The following is a 24,932-nucleotide window of genomic DNA, read 5'->3' as shown; positions in this document are numbered from 1 at the left end:
GTATATTGAGACATATTTTATTTCAAAGGTACACACACATATAGTCATAGTATTGTACAACATTCTTTTAAAAATGCCTACTGCTCAGAATAACTTCTTTCTTTCAACATGATTTTAGCATTTACTGTGTTCAAGACATGCAATTCTAGGCATTGTAAACATGCAGACATGTTACATCAGTGTAAATGCAAATGAGATATGTATGACATGCAATGATATTTCAGATAGTACTTCCTTCTAGAGAAAACATCATGGGAAAGATAGCCTTTAAACTTTACCATAAAAGACATGTAAATATAAAAATGTCTGTGAAATAGAAAATTGATTTACATAGTTAAGTGTACTTATATTCACATTTAATTTTAAGAGCATTCATTTGGATATACATTGTGCAACACTCACAAAGGAATTGAAACAATTGTGAATTTTTTAAAAAAAATATTTATTTATTTATTTTTGGCTGTGTTGGGTCTTCGTTTCTGTGCGAGGGCTTTCTCTAGTTGCGGCGAGTGGGGGCCACTCTTCATCGCGGTGCGCGGGCCTCTCACTGTCGCGGCCTCTCTTGTTGCGGAGCACAAGCTCCAGACACACAGGCTCAGTAGTTGTGGCTCACGGGCCTAGTTGCTCTGCGGCATGTGGGATCCTCCCAGACTAGGGCTCGAACCCGTGTCCCCTGCATTGGCAGGCAGATTCTCAACCACTGCGCCACCAGGGAAGCCCGTGAATATTTTTAATATATATATTCACAGATATTTGTTCGCTCTTTAAGTTCTCATATTTTCTTCTTGCATTACATTTTAATTACCTTATATTTAATAAAACGTTATTTAAGTTAACTGCGCATCAGAATAGCCTTCTCTTATGTTTCACATTTTATAGGTGGTAAATTTTATGAGACTTTCACAGAATTTTAACTTTGGCATAAATTGAACACCCTCTTCTTTTCTGGACTGTTCTATTATTAATTTCATAGATTGTTATTGTAAAAATGACATAGACATCTTAAGAATATACATTTTTGTCTCCTAACCAATGAAGCTCAGGCTTTGTGTCTGAAGGCAAGAGGGGTTTATAGCACATGTTGAGAAGAATGTCTTTTTTTCTCCCTTTTGTCTCTTCTTGCCTACGTATTTTTCTCCCTTCCTCCCTCCTTCCTTTCCTCCATTCTTTATTCCTTTCACTCCTTTCTTTGAGGCCCAGTATTCACCTGGATCTCTCCTTCATTTCATTCATATCTGCTTAAATGTTACTGCCTCACAGAAGCCTTCCCTAACCACCCTAATATATTACCCAATTTGTTTATATTTTATCTTAAAAAAATTTAGCAACACACACGCACATGGGCATGCACACACACACACTTATTTGTTATTTATATTTTTCTGTGTTCCCCACACCGGAGCATAAGTGCCATTCAGTCAAAGAATTTGTCTGGATTTTGTTCTATATTTTATCTCCACTGCCTACAACTTTGCCAAACATAGTAATTTGTTGTAACCTAGTCACTTATCATCAAAAGTTTGAGAAATGTTCTTCATGGAACTTTCTGTATCTAAAATACAAACCAAGGAGTTTGATCAACTCACTTTTCAAATCTGTGTAGTCTCATTGATTATAGATCTGTCACTTTTCTTATCACTGAAGAAGCAAACATAAAGACAGTACTAAGATATTTGGGAATGAGGAAAAAACAACGGCTCTTATAAACTCACTGCTGACTGAGTGAATAGTTATAAAAAACACTAACACCGCTGCCAAAAGATGATTCATCATTGGCACCAACTAATATTTAAGTTTGCAAATAATTATTATTTAAAACTTTCTCTATGTATCTTTTAAAAAATAGCAATTGTCATTATTGAAAGAGTAAAGGAATTGTTATTAGGTATCCATAAATGGCATATAATTGTATAATTATAATATTAGGAAATATACTAGTTAATATGTGTAGTGGTAAACACATTTAATGAAGAAAAATTTTAATGTCTTGCTCATTTTTCTTTAAATGCCTCTATATGTGCCCATTTGTGTCTGTGTTTGTTTTTAATCTAACATAGTCAAACCTTTGCTATATTCTGATGTTGAACAAAATCCCTTTCCTGAATTTGCAATTTGCTTCTTGGGTTTTTTTCTTTTTGGCTGCAGTTTTACTTAGGAAATTGGCTCCTATTTTCTTTCACATTTATTTAATATTATTTCCATGTCTAACTCTAACATAGAGCGTAGGAAAGAGTTAAGTCTTACATTCAACTATAAGGACCAGAAATTCTTCTATATTGTGAATATTAGTGATATAAAGGAGATAATAACCATAAAAAAGACAATTTTTAATCAATAGAGAATCTCGATAGTATCTTTTGACCTTGAAGATATTATTTTCTATCCTAAAGTTATTGAGTTCTGAAAAAACTTCCATCCATCACAACAAAACAGAGAAAAGTGTATTTACATACAAAGAGGGTTATAAAGGAGAAATGAAAATCCAATATAAGAAAAAAGCACTCTATATTTACATATCATGCTTACTGTATACAAACCCCAGTGCTTTGAGAAAGGCTATCTTATTTGGTCCTCACAGCAGAAAAATGAGGTATGCACTATTCTCCTCCATTTTGCAGTTCAGAAAACTGAGATTTTTAGAGGTTAAACTAATTGTTCAGTGTCACACATGTAGTAGATTATAGAATCAAGATTAGAATGCATATCTATTTGGCTCTATAATTTCTGTTCTAAACTACGTTAGAATACCTTATGTTGCACAGATTATAGAAAACAGTTTAAGAAAGTAGTTACAAAAAAAGAAACTTGTAGTCACAGCACACCAATTATAGTAAAAAGTCACTTGAAAATCAGCATTTGAGCTTTGACACTAAAAAGTGGCAAGACTGATATGAGACGTAGATGTAGAAAAAGAAAATCATATTGGGAAGGCCAAAATTGGGAAGCCAGATCAGGGTGGATGCAGGACATGATTGATGCTAGTCATTTTGGGGTCTGGGCTTGACAATTGTGCTTTAACATTTGACATTGGTACTAAATGATTTAAGATAATGATTAGGTAGAGTGTGCAGCGAATTCCTTATGCCTTCCTTCTTTTCCATATCATGCTCTTAAATGACTTATATTTTTAAATACTATTTTGAATCCTCCTTAACCATTTTTGCATTTATATCTATATTCTTATTTTCATATATATACATTTTAAATCTTTCTTAAACACATTTGCATGTATATCTATACCCTTATCTCTATATATATTTAAATCCTCCTTAATGATGTTTACATTTGTATTTATATCCTTATCTACATTTATACATTACTAGCTAGTTATCCATATATGCCCTAAGATGAGAAATTCAGAGGCATTGCCATAACTATACTATATCACTAACTGGTAATTTGTTCAATATATTTATTGTTATATTAACTATTTCTAATCTGCATTTTATTCCATAGAAGTAAGCTCAATTCTTCTTAGCTAATTCCTTTCCAGTCCTTATAAATTCCACTAAAATCATTGCTTAAATGCTGTTTTTTAAAAAGTCAGTCACTCCATTTATATATGACTGATTCATTTTGCTGTGCAGTAGAAGCTAACACAACATTGTAAAGCAACTATACTTCAATAAAAATTAATTTAAAAAAAAGTCAATCACTAACCATGGTGGGCTACTTGAACTGAAGAGGTAAGAGATACTGACTTGCAAAATGCAACCTGAATAGGAATTAATCTTGCTCTGCATTTGTAATATTTGCTTTTGTTTCATTCAAGAAATGTTTGAATTATAGATTTCTGTCTGAATGAAAATCTTGGATTTGCCAGATAATTAATGTTTAATAAGATTAATTTTGAAAATCTTGTCATTCCCATGATATTTTGTGACTATGTTTTAGGTGTATCACACACACTAAAATTTTAACAGTTGATAATTAAAAGGATCAGAGGCAATGGGTTTTTGGTTTAAATTATAAAATATTATAAAATACTCATTTGAGAATCTAAGAAAATAAAAAACACAATGCATCTGAACTTGCATATTAATCTTGACATAATTTAGGGAATGACTTTACAGAATAAAGAAGGATTTGCAGCTAAATAATACATTCCTAGAGCAATGCTTCTCTAATTGAAATCTTCAGGTTTACTGTCAGGGAGTCTACAGGGTTTCTCCCAGCAATCTGGTAAATATTTGGATACATGTTGGCAATAGTTTGAAGTGTTTCAATGTAAGCATATTATGAATTTAGTATCAACCTAAATACAGCATCTGGATTTACCTTTGTGGTTGAAGTGCATTGTGCCATGAGGTGCTATATAAAATAATTCTGGCATATGGGCTTAATAAATACATGATCCATTTATACCAAATGAAGGCTTAATGACATGATATTAGACGTTGTACAAATTTTTCACCATAGGCAAAATGGAGAAATAGGTTTGAAAACTAAGTCATTCATTACATAGTACATAATTTGTATGTTAAACTACATACTCTAGAAAAACTAGTTCTATAATAATCAGCACTGTATTTACCTTGTATACAATTATTTGGTTTCAGCAAACAAAACAAAACAAAACATCATCCATCACAGTAGATTTAAATTGAGATGTGTTTATTAATTTATTTTTGTTAATATTTTGTTTATAAATTTATGTCTGTTTCAGCTTTACAAGAACTATAAGGATAAGAAACGTATATCTAGTTTTATAGTTGTGTTTATTTGAGTAATATCATCCTCAAAATGATTTAAGCCAACTCAAAGATCATTCCTTATAATGTTTTATTTTCTTGTTATTTGAGGGAATCTATGCATTATTTCATCTTGAGAGATGACATTCTAGAGGTCAAGCGATGTGCCTTATAAGTATCTGTGTACCCCACATGTCCTGTACCAATCTTGCACATATTACTAAATAAATATTAATTATTTATAACAGAATGGGTAATTAACAGCAGCATTTGAAAATTATGTGTAAAGGAGTTATTCTATTATGCATTTTAAATGTTGTTCCTTGGATAATTTGTTATAATAATTTGTACATCAAATTATTTCTTCAAAGATATGTAATCACTTGAGCAACTTGTGAGCAATATAACGTACTCAAAATTCATGAAATCCAAATCAATGAGCTTCTCGAGCCTTTCATTTCTATATAAATAACAATGTTTTTCAGCAAAACGTTAAGATGTATGAACAATACTAACTAAGACTATCAGAGGAAATAAAAGATATATAATGTCTGGAAGAGTCTAATTAATAAAACCTATGTGGAGAAAATAAGAGATTTGATTGAAAAATCTAGATTACTGTGCAATTTTATTTTCATTTGAGGCAATGTGTCAGGGACACTTACTAATAACCAAGAGGCCACACACTATGCACATTTTCTAGCTCCCTTCCAGTTGGATGGGGCCCTGTGATAGTGATGGTCAGTGGGCTCTGAGTGACAGTATCATATTTTACTTGTAAGTCTAAGCAGTGAAGAGCTGCTATGCAGTCCTCCAGTTATCTTTTTCCTCTCCAGAGGCATGTCTTTTAATGTGTAAACCACAACATAATATAGCTTATCTTGGCTCTCCTAGACAGCAGAATAGAGAGGGAAAAAAACTGGCAGAATTGAATTTATAGAGACACATTCCAGAATTGTGTCTACCACTGCAACCTCTGTGATTTTAGGCTAATCGATTAACTTTACTGTACTTCAGCTATGAAATGAGGGTATATTATTTACTCTTTCACTTAAGCAATCTTATTGAGTACCTGCTTTGTGCCAGGCATTGTTGTAGGCGCTGAACAAGCAGTAGAGAATGACACAAAGTCCCTGCTGTCAGAGTGCTTACATTCTAAAGAGCTTTTGTTCATAGTACTTCTTCCTAGGTGCTGAAAACTATACAGAGATTAGATAATTAGATTTTCTAATCTAAATGAATAGAAAATTATGTACAGAAGTCATTAATATAAATTTGAATTGTGGCCTCTGTAATGTATGCACTGCCCAAAGAGCAAGGAGACAGGTGCTAAGGAAATATTGCCCTCTTTCTGCTTGCCAAGACAGGTACACTTGAAAATGTGGCCATTCTTCCAATTTTTCCCTCCCTAATTTAGCCACCCAGAGAGTGCTTTTTTTTTTTTTTTTAAACTCACATAACAGTGTGCTAGTGGCAGCCTTATGTGGATTGAGATTAAAGACTATAGGGGGTATAAACCAAGGGGTGTGGAGACACAAAATAGGGAGACTTGTATTTCCATTACTGTCAACTGGTTTTCGATCAGGAACCTTCGACAAAGAGTGGGGATTGAGACTCCAGTCACTTTTAGCTCAAAAACTGTAACAGTCAAAATAAACGTGTGCTGGGCGGCTAGAGTAAAAAGAGCTGTTTATTGGTTTTAAGTGAATGATTTGGAAAAAAAAAAAAAAGGAATACATATTATTCATATGCAATTCCCCGTATACAAGTAGAATACTGAAACTTAGGATGACTATATTATTATCTATTGATATTCTAGCAAATGCATAAAGATAAAATTAAAATAGATTCACTTTTTGTTTTACAAAGCCCATAAACTAATTAGATAATGACTGATTGAAATAATACAACTGAGATAATATAATTAAGACATGAAACTAGATATCTCTTAATTAAAAATATATTTCTCCTCTCTTGAGGTCTAGCAATGTATTTCAGATTTGAATTCTATACATGACAAATTATAGTATTATATTACTGATTTTTTTTTTCTGAGTACAATGTGTTGCCTTAACAGAATGTTTTAAAGCCCTAACAAGATGTAATTAATTTGCTGACAAGTCACTGTGTAGCTTTACTGAGAAAAAAAGTGCATTCATAGCTCTGATGAGTTATAATAACAAAGTAGGTCAGCAGACTGCTGACTGCTGTGATTCTCCTTTGTTGTCCTGTTTCTGCCTATTAGGAAAGCCAGCCTGGTGACTCTTCTCTATTAGATAGAAACACAACCTCTTCACAAAAGTGAAACAATTCACATGGTGTCTTCTTGCTTGTCAGGCATGTATTCTTTTAGGGGAATCAACATATGGAAATAAATCATAATCTGACATTTTGTTTTCAAATGAAATGTACATTTCAGCAAACCTCTAACATGAATTATAGTTCCATAATAGAGAAGGATAAAGGATATTACTTAAATTATATATTAGCTATGACTATAGTAAGATGCTTCAGTGATAACAAGACCAATCCATAAGTTCTAAAATTAGTTTTATATAGACTAGCTTTTAAATTTTAAGCAACCAATGGCTAGACCAAGCTCCATTCATGACATTACTTTATCTAACAAGTGGCACCAACTAAAATTGGAAAAGAAACAGAATATCTTACAGTTCAATATTTTCTCCAGGAAGATTAATTTACTAGACTTTGCTCTCCATCTCCATATATATATTATATATATATAATATATATGAATTTTGTGGAGACTTTCACAGATGTAATATAATGGTACATGTAACACATTATCGTGTCTATTCTAAATAAAAGGAAAACACATTCATTCCCATTTTGCAAATGAATAGTCTGACCCAGAGAATTGTTATTAGATTTACATAAAGCCAGAAGCAGACAGTATGGGAACTGATGACGAAATCAGTTTTTCCCCTGAATTAATGCTGAACCTACCATAGCATTTTACTTCATGCGCCCCAAAGACCTTCATCCATTATAAATTGTCAATTCATGTTTACAGAAAACAACTATAAATTGATTGTACCAGTGGAAGAACTTGGAATATATATGAAAATATTTGAAAAACTCATTGCGTTTTGTATGTGTATGTTTGTTTTTAAGGTTTCTCGTTTTACTACTTTCATAAAACTGAAAATCTGGCAAAGAAAAGAAATTTTAACTTCCCATTTATTCTGAATTTCTCATTTACTTAGGTATCACATGACATGAAGAAAGCCATGTAATAAGTGAGGGATATAAGAAAACAACAGTGGGAACATTATCTGAATCTTAGCATAAACATTTTCATAGTCCCATTATATACTCCATTATTGCTGAGTAGTTTTTAAAGATGCAATATATTCTGGAAATGAGTAATCGCTATGAAAAATTGAATTTGGCTTGTGAACCTTTATTTTATTTCAGTTATTTTATATATATATTTACAGTGTGCCAAAGAGTATAGGCAATTTATCAAATAAGATATTAAGAATATGCACTAGAATCATTGGCTGGTCTTCTTTATGCTTTGAGAATATAGAGATGGGTACAGTGTGACCAGCATTTAAATACTCTTCTAGTATTACCAGCCAGATGCCTCAGAAACATAGCTCTACCTGAGCAAGAGTTAATTAGCACCTGATTCTGCTGTACAACCTGCTGACTCATTCCATGCCTAGAGTTGTGAGCACATTCATCTGTGGACTGTAACCGTTTACTCTAATTGTATAAGCTTGATAATGATGAAAAAATCACATAGGAAAATTGAGAGTTCACCTCCACCACATCTTTGTAATTTATAAAAAGATATATAACAGTGAACCCCCATATAGTCTCTATACTCCAATAGCATCTTCCAGGGCATATCATAAAGCCAACAAAATTTTTCTCTAAATGTATTCTAATGATAGAAATAAATATTAATTGTAATATCTATTTACAGTATCCACCAAAGCAATTGACTTACATACACAGAGCATTTTCAGCTAGCCTTTGCCTTTGTGGTCAATGTGGTAATCTAAGATCATGATTCCTGCATGTTTGGAAAGGCCTTCCAGTATAAAAATTAAAGAAAAAAAATTCTTTAATTTCAGTTGTATTAAAATGAGGACATTATTCAGTTTGACCATTTCAGTTAGGAGTAAGTAAACTATGTTTTCATCCTTTAGGTGATTTTTTTAAAAATGTATTTGTTCTAAGGTAAGCTATTGATTCATATTTTTAAAAAATATTTAGTTAAATAAAATTATAACATGATTGGGAAAAATACCATTTCAGGCAGTACCCATTACTAGCTCTCCACTACTCCCAAACTAAAACTAAAGCATTAATGCTCTATTAAATCATTACATTCTGTCTCACACTTTTGTAATTCTGCTCTCAACTGGGTTATCAATTATTAAGGAAGAAGAAAAAAACAGAAATTTGGCATAGGCATGTAATCAGTAAATCAAATTAAAGTTTTTATTATCCTATAACAATTATACAAGTCGTTCTCCTGAGGGTAACTTTCCATTTCACTCGTTGATGTTATAATTTGTCTATAAGTTTTCATTATTATTTAACCAGAAGATCAGAACTTTTTAAAAAATAGCTCTTTAGAAAATGATGAAAAAGATTCCATGTATTTATTTTTATACAATGAAATACATAAACACGAAAACCTTATAAACGATAGGTCTGGACACCATTTATATCTGAAAATTTATGAGAAGGACATGTTCTAATGTCTCCTAATGTATTTCTCTATCATTTAATTTGTATCATAATGCATTGGGTGAACAAATTTAGTGTTCTATAAGAATTAAATGACAACAAAATTTGAACGAGAAAGGGGAAGATAAACCCATTATTTTACATAAGAATAAAAACTAAAAGACAGAAGTAGAAGATTAGGAACCAAATAGTTAATACAATAAAGATGGGTAGCCTTTTCTCCTTTAGGCTTTGTTTCTACTATTGAGGTCATCGGCCATTTTTACTAGATGCCTTTGAAGCCAGCTCTGTTTCTTCCAAAGGAAAGAAAACATATCTTTATCATCACCAGCTATTGTTTAAGATAGCTGGTTTCTTTTGCTGAGCTATAGTCTCATTAAGATCTTTTATTTCTCATCTAGTAAGTAACAATATGTTCATGGGTATATTTCTACCAACTTTTTTTTATAAGAACCTATTACAGTACAGAGTTATAACTTCTACCAGGTATCTAATATTTAGTATATGCGAGAATTCCCTGGTGGTCCAGTTGTTAGGACTCCCCACTTCCACCGCAGGAGGCATGGGTTTGATCCCTGGTCGGGTAACTAAGATTCCGCATGCTGCGTGGCCAAAAAAAAAAATTAGTATATGCAATCGGGTATTATTATTATTTGATTCTTTATGCATCTATCGGTCTTGTGACATTCATTCACAACCATGCTCAGCAAATTGTCTATATTCGGTTATGAATGAAGAGCTGATTAATTACAATGGCATGGCTTAACAATGCTTCTTTACCACTTAAAGATACTTTTACATACAATAACCAATGTTATGAATATATTATGACTAAAGGAGACATTCAAAAGATCTGGTAAAGTTCATAAAGAAAGTTGGTGATAGAACTACATCTAGGACAGGAGTCTCCTTACTTGCACTTGCCCCTATTTTCCATTAATGCATGAATGAAGACTTGTTGAAAACTTTGAATGAAGAAATCATACATCCAGATGATTCAGTAAAATAGAAATTCCCTTCCTTTTCATTGCTTTCTTAATATAGAGCTTACCAGACCCTTCTAAAGGAAATAGTTTGAGGATAGCCATAAGTAAAACACATGGCCTTGGATTTCCAATATTCTAATGTGTAGATAGGGGCATAATGACACAAATTCTATGGTAACTCATCAAATTTGGTGGGTTAAGATACGTGATTGAAATATGGGTTTCTTTAATAAGAGTTTGACCTAATTGGAGCAGACCATGTGTCAAGTAGGTGCCCATTTACTGGAAATCTAGTATGTTAGAGAAGATTGAAATAAAGAGGTATAGAGAAAACATTAATAAAGAGATATTATTTAAGGGACATACAGAAGGTTCTAAGCTAGTTAAATGGGGGAGGGTTTGTGGCACATCATAACACTGGGAATGGGTATCGGTGATGGAGACTGTACACTTAATCTCCTTAAAGCAGAATATTGACAAATTCTTGCCTAATGGACAAAATTATTTCCTAAAGCAAGCAGCAGTGATGAGCGTCTATTTCAAACAAAATTGAAGAATTTGTTGGTTAGTGATAAGTGATAAGAATCAGAAAGGAAGCATTCAAATAATCTTGAGCTAAATATGAGAAATGGTATTATTGTAAACTGGCTAAGCATGGTCAAGCTCTGGAAATAGATTGGTTAGATTCATCTACTGGTTCTCTCATACTTACCAGCTGTGTGACCTTGGATAAGAGACTTAGCCTATTTATGCCTTGGTTTTCTCATCTGTAGCGTGGGGATGATGATTATATTTACTTCACAGAGTTTGGAGTAAATGAAGGAACTTACATGTGCCAAATATATAGAACAGTTCTTGTTACATTTCTCAGCTCAATACACACAAGTTATTAATAGTTGTAGTTGTGTGTGAACTAGAGTTGATTTTTCTAGTCTATAAATTTGTACATAGCCCTCCCATTAAAAAAAAATAATGATTTGAGAGCTTGAAGTAGAAGCAGATATACCATATACCTAGAAATATTAAATGGCATGGAAATAAAAAGTTTGTAATGCATAAGCCTGGGCAAAAACAAAAAAAAAGGAAAAAACAGAGTCTGAAAGTAAACCCTTGCTTTTCTTTTCCTACCACCTACGGAAATACTAGAGAAAATGGTCTGAACCCATAATGATAGCTGTAAATAACATTTAGAATGAAAGAAACATTAATGACATTAATAAAAGTTGGAGCAAAGACCAGGAAATGGATACCCCCTTCACTTGGGATTCATGGAATGATAATAAATGATAATAAATGACAGAATGTGGAATACTTTCAATTTTGTTTAATAATGTCTTTTGTGAAGTGAAATATCAATATTTTAAACTGAGTAGACAGAAATAAGCTCTGGGAAATTGAACTCCAAGTCAATACTTTGGTACTCCAAATGGGCTGGACATCTGGCCCATGTGAATTGCACCTTAAAATGGTGATATCTTGGAGAAGAAATGGTGGATTGATTGCATAGGTTCTTTCATAAACCATGAAAATGGGCAAAGCACTGATTGTCCATGGTATATGTAAATAATGCATGAATTGACAAAAAGAGAATGAAGAAAGATGCTGCTAATTACAATCTGATATGTTTGATGTTAATTCCAAACAAGACTCTACACTAAATTATAAAATAAATTGTTTGTGAGCACTGAGAAAAGGTTGTGTTTATTTAATGAAAGCAAGTCAAAACAGAGCAGCCTTTTTCTCATTTTTATTCTTTTATATATAAGATATGAAAAGAAAAATATTTGTTGAAAACCTTGCTAAGGACATTTACAAGTCCACTATTTCCTTTTTGAGATGAACATTAGACTGGTACATGCAGTTTATAGAAGGCTTTCTGCAAGGTTTTTCATGACATCTTATTATGAAATATTTGGACTAACAAAAATAGAATTGGATGGGTTAATAAGTGGCTGAGTGCATGTTTTCTGCTCTCACACACTAAAGTGCAGATTAATAGATTGATGTCAATATAGAAGATGTTTAGTGGATGCTTGCAAGATATGATGTCTTTTCAACATATTAATGTGATCTGAGGTGTTTTCAGCATATCAATAATAATTTGGCTGAAGCCACCAAAGATGCAGCCAACACGGAACAAAAAAGAAATGGCTAATATACCATGGTATAGATTCGTATTTAAGAAGATATTGTTATATAGGAAAATGAACTGAATCTAATAGAATGGATTTTTTTAAATGTTGCCAAACATAAGGTCTTATAATAAGAATCAAAAAAAAAAAAGGAAAAAGACAAATACAGGAATCAGACATGGCTCAGTCAAGGATATGAAAAATACATAGGATTTTGGTGACTATAATTTCAATATATGTCAATAATTGAGATACTGTCCATGTTAAATAAATTTAAAAATCCTAACCGTCAATACTTTTAAAAGAAAAAGAATTAATTTTGGGTATCAAATTCTAAGATCTTATAATTCTACAGGTAATTATTTTCTTTACAATAAAGGACATATTTATTTATTTACTTATTTGGCTGCATTGGGTCTTTGTGCCTGTACGTGGGCTTTCTCTAGTCGCCGCGAGCGGGGGCTACGCTTCATTGCAGTCCGCGGGCTTCTCATTGCGGTGGCTTCTCTTGTTGTGGAGTGCTCTAGGCACGCGGGCTTCAGTAGTTCTGGCACGCGGGCTCAGTAGTTGTGGCTCGCAGGCTCTAGAGTGCAGGCTCAGTAGTTGTGGAGCACGGGCTTAGTTGCTCCACGGCATGTGAGATCTTCCCAGACCAGGGTTCGAACCCGTGTCCCCTCCATTGGCAGGTAGATTCTTAACCACTGTGCCACCAGAGAAGCCCCGGCAATTACTTTCTGATCAGAAGATAGCCAATTAATTACCTCTTTCTTTTTTTCCTAATATCTTTATTGGAGTATGATTGCTTTAGAATGGTGTGTAAATTTCTGCTGTATAACAAAGTGAATCAGCTATACATATACATATATCCCCATATCTCCTCCCTCTTGCGTCTCCCTGTCACCCTCCCTATCCCACCGCTCTAGGTGGTCACAAAGCACCAAGCTGATCTCCCTGTGCTATGCGGCTGCTTCCTACTAGCTATCTATTTTACATTTGGTAGTGTATGTATGTCCATGCCACTCTCTCACTTCATCCTAGCTTACCCTTTCCCCTCCCCATGTCCTTAAGTCCATTCTCTACATCCTCATCTTTATTCCTGTGAAATATAAATCCTCACTGGTTATCTTTTATTCCTGAAATTATGCTTTTAAAACTATTTTTGATCCATTAATAAATTCATTTGTATGTAAGACAAATTAAGGACATTGTGACTCATTAATAATTAACTTTGATTTTCAATAACCATTTTTCTCAAATAGCTCACTTTATTATTTAACAGAGTGTATAGGCATTAAGAAAGCATTAAAGCACATTTACATATTGTAAAAACCTAGGGAGAGTGCAGCTGAGAGAATGGAATTTTGCCAAATTGAACAAAAGAGATTTCATTATTTTTACACTTAATCTTTTCAATTATGTAAACAGGAAACAAAGCCTCCTTGTTTGCAATGTGTCTTTCTTTGTAGTACATCACTTACTCTGTAGCTGAATTTAGTTCATAAATTTGTATCACTCATTTTGACAGATCGCTCTGATGAATTCCTTGATTGAGAAACTTAGAAGTAATGTGGCTCTGCTTCCACAAACCATTAACATCTTGTCTCATTTGTTCTATTTTTCTTTATTACTTGTAATAAGAAAAATCTTTAAAATTATAACAAAAATATTCTCCTAGAATAATTAGTCATTTGCCAGTTTCAATTTGGAGCATGATCAGAGCAAAAGATTACTTATTGTTTAGGTTGCCAGAAGAAAGTCAGAAGCTGCATATTTCACATTTGACTTCACCAAAAATAATGCCATTCTTAATATAATTGTGATGCATCTGTTTGTTTTTTTCATTGCAGCCAAGTTATGGAAAATTGAACTTACAGTGGCTTAAAATGCTTATCTCTTTATTTAGAGATAAAAGAGATACTAGATCATAAGTTAACTCATCCTCTCTCTATGAATCTTCCATTTGTGAAATTACATTTCTTTAGAGAATCCAGAGCAAAGTTGGGAGAAGGGATATGAAATAAACAACCAATCAACCAAACACCTGTAACCAATTTCATCAATATTAATAGAACACAACTAATCACAGCCTTTATATAGCTCATTTTTTCACTTATTTCCCAATAATTTGATGCAAGAGAGTTCAACGGCAAGAGAAATGGGGAAAGTATCTGAAATTTATTCTAAAAATTAATTCTTGACTATGGAATTAATGCAAGTTCAGCCCAGTCTAGCATAATGTCCCATGCTATACTTCATGGGACATACTACAGTTGCATATACAACATAATACAAAAAATCTTGCTTATCAAATAGTTATGTAATATATTTTAGAATATTACATTTAACATGACAGGAATGAAAAATATTTCACCAACTTTTGAAACCAAAAATTGCGTGTTACTATAAGAGTCAACTAAGTCAGCAAAAATAACCAGAAATTTTTGTTTTCTAAATATACAATTGAATATGTAAATTGGACTGCACATAGAAAATTCTTTAATAATCACATGAAAACTTGAGGCTATCAAATTAAACTAGCATTTGAAAAATAAATTAAAATAACTAAAAAAGAAAATGCAGTCAGTTCAATCAAAAGGTTTTAGCCAAACACTATCTGTGATCTAACCAAATTGACTTCAAAATGGATAGCAAACTTAAATGCCTAGTGAGCCAATACAGTGATATAGATGCATGAATTAGAGCCAGTGTAAAACAAAAAGCAACGTCTTGCCTCTGGTGAGCCAGGCAAAGCTTATCCTGTCTAAGGGACACACCTGCTCCTCAGTTTCATCTGATAATTATCACCTGGAAGTTTATACCCAGTGTTGGCCAGAACTATCAAGGAAAGCTGGATATTCAGATTTTTATGGGAAATGCCATAACTTTTTAGATATAGCAACTAATACACACACGGACACACAGAGACATACACAGATACACATACACACACAGCATACCTTGTTTTATTTCACTTCAATTTATTTCATTTTGCAGGTATTTATTGTGTTTTTTACAAATTGAAGGTTTGTGGCAACCCCCTGCATTGAGCACGTCTATCAGTGCCATTTTTCCAACAGCATTTGCTCATTTTGTGTCCCTGTGGCACATTTTGATAATTCTTGCAATATTTCAAATGTTTAAAAATTATTATTTTATTTGTTACGGTGATCTTGATCAGTGATTTTTGTTGTTATTGCAAAAGGATTACAACTCACTGAAGGCTTGGATGACGGTTAGCATTTTTTAGCAATAAAGTATTTCTTAATTAAGGTATATACATTGTTTTAGACATAATGCTGTTACATACTTAATAGACTCCAGTGTAGTATAAACATAACTTTAATATGCACTGGGAAACAAAAAAACTCCCTGTGACTTACTTTATTGTGATACTGGATTTATTTCAGTGGCTGGAAACCAAACCCGCACTATCTCTGAGGCGTGCCTATAAGCACAAAAATTATATATACATACACAAGTATATATACAAAATATATATTATATTATTTAATTATATATACTTATATATCATTTTACATCATTATTATTTTTTAAAAATAATGTATGCCAAAATAAAAAATGCCAGCAAGCTTGATTTAGGTCCAGTAGGCCATCAGTTTCCAACTTCTGAAATTAATCATTTAGTTCACACGGTTGAAACCAGGATTACATGCTTTGTCTCTGCATGCATTGGTCCTTTCAGGTTCAGGCCCTAACAGACTTCCTCCTTTTTCCTCCATTTACAAAAGGGAAAAACATTGATTAATGTAAAAGGGACCTGGGGAACATAGGAGAATGGGAATTTGTCCACATTAGTGACTCAGCCTGCTGTTAGTGATAAAATCGAAAACATATCCAGCATCTTAAATTTATCACTAGAGATGTTGTTCAGTTTTAAGTATGTAGTGTCCAGGCTGTACTGAATACGATTTGGAAGAGTATCGTACAGTACTTAAGTATAAGACCTCCTCCCTCCACACCACAGGATCTGTTTGCATCCACTTATTTGCATGAGATTAGGATGCATTAGTAGCATTTATCTATCATCTATCTATCTATCTGTCTACTTATCTACCTGCTTACCTATTTATTTATTTATTGACTGACTATTCTTGTACCCACTGATCAAGTGGGAAAATAGACTGATAATCAAACAAAATCTTGCCCTAATAGTTGTCTATTTTTTCCCAGGAATATAGAAAATAAACAAAATAAAGGACTATAAAAGGTAATCCCAGGCAGCACAAATCCTATTAAGAAACCTCTAAAGGGAGCACAATACAGTGACCTGGGTCAAGCAGATCTATTTAAAGGCGCGTAGTCCAGGATGAAGGGACAGCTGACTGGTGTAGCTGGAGTGGCGTGAGAGAGGAGTACAAAAATGACGTTGGAAAGATATCCAGGGACCAGCCAAATCACAAAGGGTCTTGTAAACCGCTGGAAGATTTGGGGTTTTGTTCTCTGTAAAATGGAGAACTGAATGAGACCCAGTGGCCTACGCTGTGAAAACCCCTCCCACTGCAGAATGCAGAGAAGGGAGTCCTATTTTCCTATTTCACAGAACAAGTTACAACACCAGGCACTAAGGGGCAGGAGTGTGAGAACATGTCTAATTAAGGTGACAGCAAGCATGTGGTTGGGCCGCAGCAGTGGAGCCCAGAGCAGTGCAGAGGTCAGCTGTGTGTAATGAAAGCTGCAGGCAGCAGGGCAGAGCAAGGGAGTTTGACCTGAGTAGTGAGGTCTGGATGTGGGGCAGCAGCTGCCCTCCCCTGGGGAGAGCAAGGAAGCACAGTGGCCCATGTAAGTAGGTCAGACTGATCTGAAACATATGTGACATATTCCTTAGCATTTCAGGTGGAAGACGGGGCCTGAGTTTCTTTGGTCATGAAGGTGGGAGTGGCTAAGAACTTAATTTAGATATAAATACTAAGCTGACCTCATGTTTTTCTAAGGAGGGATAATTTGGGTAGATTTGTTCTTTTGTTATATCAGTCAGTCAACAAATATTAATTAATTGTCAGCTCTGTGCTGGGCACTATTGTAAGTACTATTATCCTGCTTTGGGAGTTCTACATTCTAATTGAACTTGTTCCTATACAAGGAATAATTGGGAGTAAGCCTGATTTTCTCAAGTATCATGTTCAGTGAAGAGAAACCAAAACAAATGTTTGATTTCTGGCAGTCTTGGAACTTTAGTGATGCTTGAGCTCTTTGATTTGTTTCTGTCTTCATTATTTGAAAGATTCTCAACATGTATGCCTACTGAAGCTGATGCTTTGTCAATATGTATAATGACCTCAAACATTAATGTTTGGGCTTCCCTGGTGGCGCAGTGGTTGAGAGTCTGCCTGCCGATGCAGGGGACACAGGTTCGTGCCCCGGTTCCGGGAAGATCCCACATGCAGCGGAGCGGCTGGGCCCGTGAGCCATGGCCGCTGAGCCTACGCGTCCGGAGCCTGTGCCCCACAACGGGAGAGGCCGCGACAGTGAAAGGCCCACGTACCGCAAAATAAATAAATAAATAAATAATGTTTGATTTTTCTTTCTACCTTCCTTTAATCTCCTTTAATATCACTACTTCTAGGAAGTCTCTGTTAAAGTACTCTGTGTACTTGCATTTATATCGACTGAAGTCGTTAGGAATCCATTTTTTAAAATTAGGCTACAATTGTAAAAGTAATATCCTGTTGGTTAACTGGCCATCTTCTTTTAACCCTGGAGAGCATCTTCCATGTCTCTATGAGCCATTTGCTCTATTTCACTCTTCTTATGTAGTGATACCGAGTAACAACTTCACGAAGGTCAAACGAAACCCTGTTTAAATAAAGAGGAAATTTGAATTTGACTCGTTTCCTTCTAAAAAAGACAACCGATAACATATTAATTTGCAGTATTTCTCATTTTAGCTAATCATTATACTTCATTTTTTTCTTTTCCTAGAAGAAAAAACTTACTAGAAAGTATTAAATCACTCTATGTATTTAATTTGAAGGCTAAAATATCATTTGGCCTGTGCCATTTCTCTGATAATGATATAGTTTTTTTATCAGATTTGCATGATAACCACTCTGAAGCTGAAATATATATGGAATTATGTCAGAGAGAGAGAGATTTTCTTTGAGTCATATACTTCAGTTAAAGAAAAAAAAGTTACATTCAGGCTCCTATTTGTTTTTCTCTCCTCACTCCATCACCTAACACTTTTCCGAAAGAGAGAAAGCTGCAATTCAACTCATAAGGAAACTATTTCTTAGGTATCTTCCAGTGAAATTTTAAGTGACTACTGGTAGTTGAAAACATAAAATAATCAATTTATTAAATGCAGATAGGGCTCTATTAACAATATAATCATGCAGTGAGAATGCACACAGAGCATTCACTGAAATATACTTCCAGTTCTGCAGAAGAGTCACAAATTTTCTTTTGACAAAAGAAAGCAATTCATGGAGCTTAAGCAGTACGCAGAAAATTGCAAAATTCTTTCAGTGCAATTGCTGTCATATTAAGCATCTGATAGCTGTGCATGATTATTTTCACAGAGGTTGCTAGGAAGAGAGACATAATTTAAATGCATATTCTTTCTGTAGCTACGGCTATGAGAAACGTAGTTGGCACTACTGGGGACCAAAATAATTAGAGTATGCTTCAGCTTACTTGGCATATTACTTAATATTTGTGCTCACTCTGTGTTAGGAACCCTGATGCGCACCTCATCTCATTTAATCTTCACCAGCTCTAAAGTGTGCATTGCTAATCTCAATTTTATAATAAAGAAACTTGAGCTCTGAGTCCTTAATATCTCTACTGTAAATGGTAGAGCTGAGATTTAAGTCGGGTTTGTCTAATTCCATGCCTCAAAAGCTCTTTCATGGCTTAGCCATTCTGTCTCAACATCAGGACTTTGTTGATTATTTAGTGTCTTAGCTGGGGCTGCCATTATAAAAAGAAAAGAATACCACAGACTGGGTGGCTTAAACAACACGTATTTATTTCTCACTGTTCTGGGGGCTAGGAAGTCCAAGATCAAGGTGTGTGTCATTTTGGTTCCTGGCGAAAGCTGTCTCCCAGGCTTGCAGATGACAATTTTCTCACCGTATCCTCACGTGGAGGAGAGAGCAAACTCTCTGGTCTCTTATCACAAGGTCTCATGACTAATGCCATCATGGAGACCTCACCCTTATGACCCCATCTAAACAAATTGCCTCCCAAAGGCTCCATCTCTAAATACCATCCCATTGGGGGTTAGGGCTTCAGCATAAGAACTTGGGCAAGTTGTGTGTGGAGGGGGGTGGAGAGACACAATTCAGTACAGAGCATCTAGGTTGTTTTAATCCTTCCTTCCAGTTTAACCCCAGCCAGGCACATCTTTCAGGTGATCAAAATTGGATGTGTCAGTATGTTAATTTTTTACGTGTCATGGCAGCCAGTTGCTGATGGTCCTGCCTCCTGATATTCACACTTCGCATATTGTACCAGGGTTGGTCTGTGTTACCCAGAAAAAAAAAAAAGGTAGAAGTGCATCCTCTATTCTCTGTCTTTCTCATCCCTAGCTGGGGAGGGTGTGCATGGGGAGCCACCTGCCATGTGTGAGATGCCTTGTGGAAAGGCACTAAAGCGTCCTGCCAACAGACATTAGTAGCTGAAACTGGGTCCTCAGCACTCCTTTGGACGGCACATGCCTGGCTTATTTGTGGACTGACTCTCTCATGGGAGATTCTGAGCCAGAGGTACCCAGCTAAGCTACTCCCTGATTCCTGATTCTCAGAGACTGTATGAGAAAATAAATGTTTGTTGCTTTAAGCTGGTAAATTGGAGGACATTTTCCTGCACAGCAATAGATAACTGATGCACTTGGCATTATATTTTTTTATTTTATTTTATGTCAACCTAGCCAAAGCAGCCTTCAAGTCATTCTTCTTTTCCACTGAGAGCATCCCTCAAATCTTACATTCTTCATGAAAGTTTTTATTCACTTTGATACTCTCAGATTTTAAAGTTGTGTCCTGGGTTAAATGCATGATGTGACAAATTTGTCATGTGCATACAATGAATGTGAATGTAGGTCATTAGGAAATATTCTTGAAAATAATAAAATAAGTAAAATGCCTCCACTATAAATGAAGAATATGTGGTTATTTGGAACGAGAATAAAATCTGTCTTCTCACTACCTTCGAAGAAATTATTACTAAGCAAATTAAAAAGCATTTATAAAGCAATTATACTCCAATAAAGATGTTAAAATAAATAAAATCAAAAGCATTTGTTTGTAAAAATAAATTAAAATATGTTAAGTAAAAACATTTCATAATTTATACTTTGTAATCATGTAATAGGAAGTTTACATTTACTCATGTCAATGATTATGACACAATGGAACTGATTCTCCTATGTGGCTTGAGCATATCCCATTTATTTATATCTAAAATTTGCATATGCATTACATTATTAACCTAATGTGTATACTTAAGCATATCTTTGCTAGTGTAATTCCCAATTGATACTTAAACTGGCATCAAAACTGCATTTCTTTCTAAAATACACTGATGCTGACTTGCCACCAATTTTTAAAAATTAACGTATAGTTGATTTACAATGTGTTAGTTTCAGGTGTATAGCAAAGTGATTCCGTTATACATGTGCATGTATATATATTTTTTTGTCAGATTCTTTTCTATTATAGGTTATTACAAGGTATGGAATGTAGCTCCCTGTGTCCCTGTGCTATGCAGTAGGTCCCTGTTGTTGATCTGTTTTATGTATAGTAATGTGTATCTGTTAATCCCAAACTCCTGAACACACTCACCTGGGTCTAGAGTAGGGGTTTTTGATGTTTTAACATTGAGAAGGCAACACCATGCCAAGCAGAGTACTAGATAGAGAATTAGAAGGACTGAGCTTTAATCCAAGTTTTCCCTTTCTGCACTATTTAATCTTATAAATAGAACTTATTTTCTGTAAACTCTTTAGTTATCTGTAAAATGAGGAAGTTGGACTATTAGTAGTTAGCCTTAGAATTCTTAGTATTTGGTGAAAAACTGAGGACCAATATGTCAAATAAATGAATATGTATAAAAAATAAAGTCTAACTGATCTGGCTGAAGTAAGGGTGGAGCCCTGGAGTCTAGGCTTCCATCTCCCCAAGTCCTTCAAAGGCCCTGTCAATGTTGGGAGCATGATGTGACAACCTAATGGATTAGATGCTCTTTAGCACTATTGTATTTATAATATTACAAAATTTTATTCAGTAGAGACCAGTTAACAAATATGTTATTTGCCGTGGAAAATATAATTTGAATAAAGTGCTTTTCTTTTGGAGCTCTTGTCAATTCATAACCACTTCTTTTTACTAGCTTATGAATAAATATTACCATTTCATTGTCATCATATCATAATTAGTGACCTCTATACATAGGCCTATATCAAAATTCAACCAACCTGCCATGTGAAATAAATAAATGTAACAAGTGACACAGGTGTGATAAAATGCAGAACCTCCTCTCTTGTCTTAAGCATCAGATGTTTGAGCTAAGAAGAACATCTGGACCATCTCGTATAGTCTGTTGGGTTTAGGTAACAGATTCGTTATTGGCTGTGTGTGCTGGGCTTAAAGCCCATTGGACAAACCCTGAAACTCTGAGTAATCTACTGCCAACATACAGTAAAAACTGTGGGAATGAGCAGATCTGTGCCATAAGGAGGCTTATCTGCTGACATTCACAGAAGCCGTACAGCATGTTGCACACAAGTACTGTCTCTGTATCCTTCAAGTCATGTGTTTATATGCATATATATGTATGTTAAATATTTGTAAACACAGAGGAAATTGAAGCTTAGTCTTTTTTGTTAGCATGCATGGGATAATTCAGGAAGTCCAGATAAAATGCTCAAATGATGGGATCTTCAGTATGGTTAAATTTTCTAATGAGCAGGAGTTCCATTTTGGTTTCGGGGGTGGTGGTGGTCTTTGAAGCAGATCTGAAATGCACACTCTCTTGAAAACATGCGAATATTTCATTTTCTGCAGTTTGTTTTTCCTTAAATGTTCTATAGAAGAAAACAATAGCTCTCATAATTATTAATTTTATCATGTTTGGGTGAGTTTATCTTTAATATCTTTTGCAGGGGTTGTGAATTGACTTTTCTTTAAAGAATGTTAAAAGAAAATGTCATTGAGAATTTTGATTAGTAGATTTCAGATTATCAAAGTCTCATGTAATTCCTTTTATTCTCTTCATGGATTTTTAAACCCACACCCCATCTCCAAAAGTGTTATGAATGGCTAGTTTATTCTTTTATGTCTAAGAGATCCCTTTGATTTTTAAAAAATTTAGCCCTTGTCATTAATAAAATCTAGTTGCCTGAGCCTTTTCTAGAATATAAATGTGATATTATCTTATTGATAGATTTTTCTAGTTGCTTTGCTGGAACCTATTTACCAAAAAGCAAAATCTATCTAATCTTCTTTCTTTATACATCACTTTGCTAAAAAAAGGCGTTGTATGTTGGGATGAGTAATTTTTCAGAGGAAGTTAGAAAAGAAAATCAACTTTTTAAAACTTTTTAAAATGAAATATGTATGTATATATCTACTAGTTCTTTTATACAAAAGATACATCAGAGGAATAAAATGCCTTGATAATATTTAAGCTTAGGTCATCACATTCATGTCTTTTAAAATTTTTCTGCACTAATAAATTTCCCTTTTTAGTACACAAATTAGTGATTTCATTATATACTTTATAAATTTGTAACATAAATTATATCTCAAATTAGATATTTTCTTACATCTTGCCAAAAATAATATTAATGTTATTCTTACTCTAATATATTGGATATTTTTCATTAGCCTTGATTTTGGGCCCTTTTGCATTAGTCTTAACCTAAAAATAATATGGCAAGTCCCATTTTAAGAGAAATAACAATAATCTATGATTACAATATTTTTTAATGCTCTGTTGGCTCTTTTGATGATAAGGACTGCAATTCTTTTAGGACATTACTATGATATATTATGAAAATAAACTTTATTTTGATTACTCTCTATTTTCCTTTTCAAAGTCGAAAGACCCAGTGATGCCCTCTCCATTGAGTTGTTGTAAAATTTATAAACATTGTCTATAGAATGCTTAGCACATGTGGCATATAGTCAGCACTCAAAAATTTTAGCCATTAGCAATTTAGTCCTTAGTCCCAAAATTTGACAAAACTGTCTATTTCAAATTCATCCATATTCTTCATCATTGTTCAGTCTTTGGCCAAATACCTTCTCAGCCTACACCTTTTGATACTGACAATTCTAACTCTCATTTAATTTATTATCAGGAAAATGTCACCCCTATCCCTCCTGGTTGTATCTACTTTAATTTCTGTTTTCTGTTTTTTTGGAATTCTTCAGTTCCATTTTCCTCCTGGATCCCTAATGACTAAGCTTTGTCCAATGTGCAAGGAATAATAGTCTTTGTTTCATTTCAGAAGGATGCCTGGGAATATTCATTCCAGTACTGTGTAAACCTTTTGGATTGAAATAATTCTAGGGCAAATGTTTTAGGGGGAAGAGCCCAAGTGTCTCTCCGGGGATGTTATCAATATTTAGGAACCCACCATCTTGTACACCTTTATAAAAATGCAAATTTTACCACTTTCTTCATAAATCCTTACCTTGTGTCACAAGATTCAAATATTAAATCTATAAATCCTCATAACCAACTTAAAATTCATTTCTTTTTACTCTCTCCAGAGAAGTGAAAAGCACTCTGAGCTGTAACCTGACACCTGCTATTAAATCACCTCTACTGAATACACCTTATAGGGAGAGAGCAACTCACCTTCATGTTTCTCTAACACTGGGACACGACTCCAGTTTGATTGACTAGTGCACCGTGCATGTATAATCCTCCCCCTCAGATCCCATTGGTTAGATCTGAGGGTATACCAACAGTTTTTGCATTTTTTCCATGTGTGATATTTTATCAGTTTGAATTCAGTCATTCAGCAAAGATTAATTGAACACCTACTATAAATCAGGCATTCGCTAAGTCTGGCAAACAATGAAGAAAGGAAAGACATGTTTTGCATTTTAGATTCACTTCAAGAAAGGAAACCAACTAATCTGAAAAAGGTGTATTTCCTGAGCATTTTAACCTTCAGAAAAGCACATAATATTTGCACATTTCACCAGGCTAGCCACAAAAGAGGAGAAAGGAAGAGAAAGAAACACAAGCAACTATGCCTTCGTACCTGGAAAGAAAACATTGACTAAAGTATGATCTCATCACAAATCAGCAACTTGTTTTGGATAGCTGATGCTATTGGGGATGTCATTGCTACCTATGCTTTTTGTAATGAAAATTTCCCTAATTATCAAACAGAATTTGATGAATATTAGATGTTCTGT

At 34.1% G+C, this 24,932-nt stretch overlaps 1 protein-coding gene across 1 annotated transcript in view; it reads left to right on the top strand.

Moving 5' to 3' along the window:
* HCN1 (hyperpolarization activated cyclic nucleotide gated potassium channel 1) overlaps positions 1-24,932 on the top strand; it is a 368,096-nt gene that overhangs the window by 201,977 nt on the left and 141,187 nt on the right. The gene's annotated exons all lie outside the window — the stretch shown is intronic.

Source organism: Monodon monoceros, unplaced genomic scaffold (genome assembly GCF_005190385.1).
Source record: "Monodon monoceros isolate NGI ecotype Baffin Bay Population unplaced genomic scaffold, NGI_Narwhal_1 Super_Scaffold_12, whole genome shotgun sequence".
Taxonomy (NCBI): Eukaryota; Metazoa; Chordata; class Mammalia; order Artiodactyla; family Monodontidae; genus Monodon; species Monodon monoceros.
Note: the sequence above shows the minus strand (reverse complement) of the source record. Positions and strands in the feature narration are given on the sequence as shown.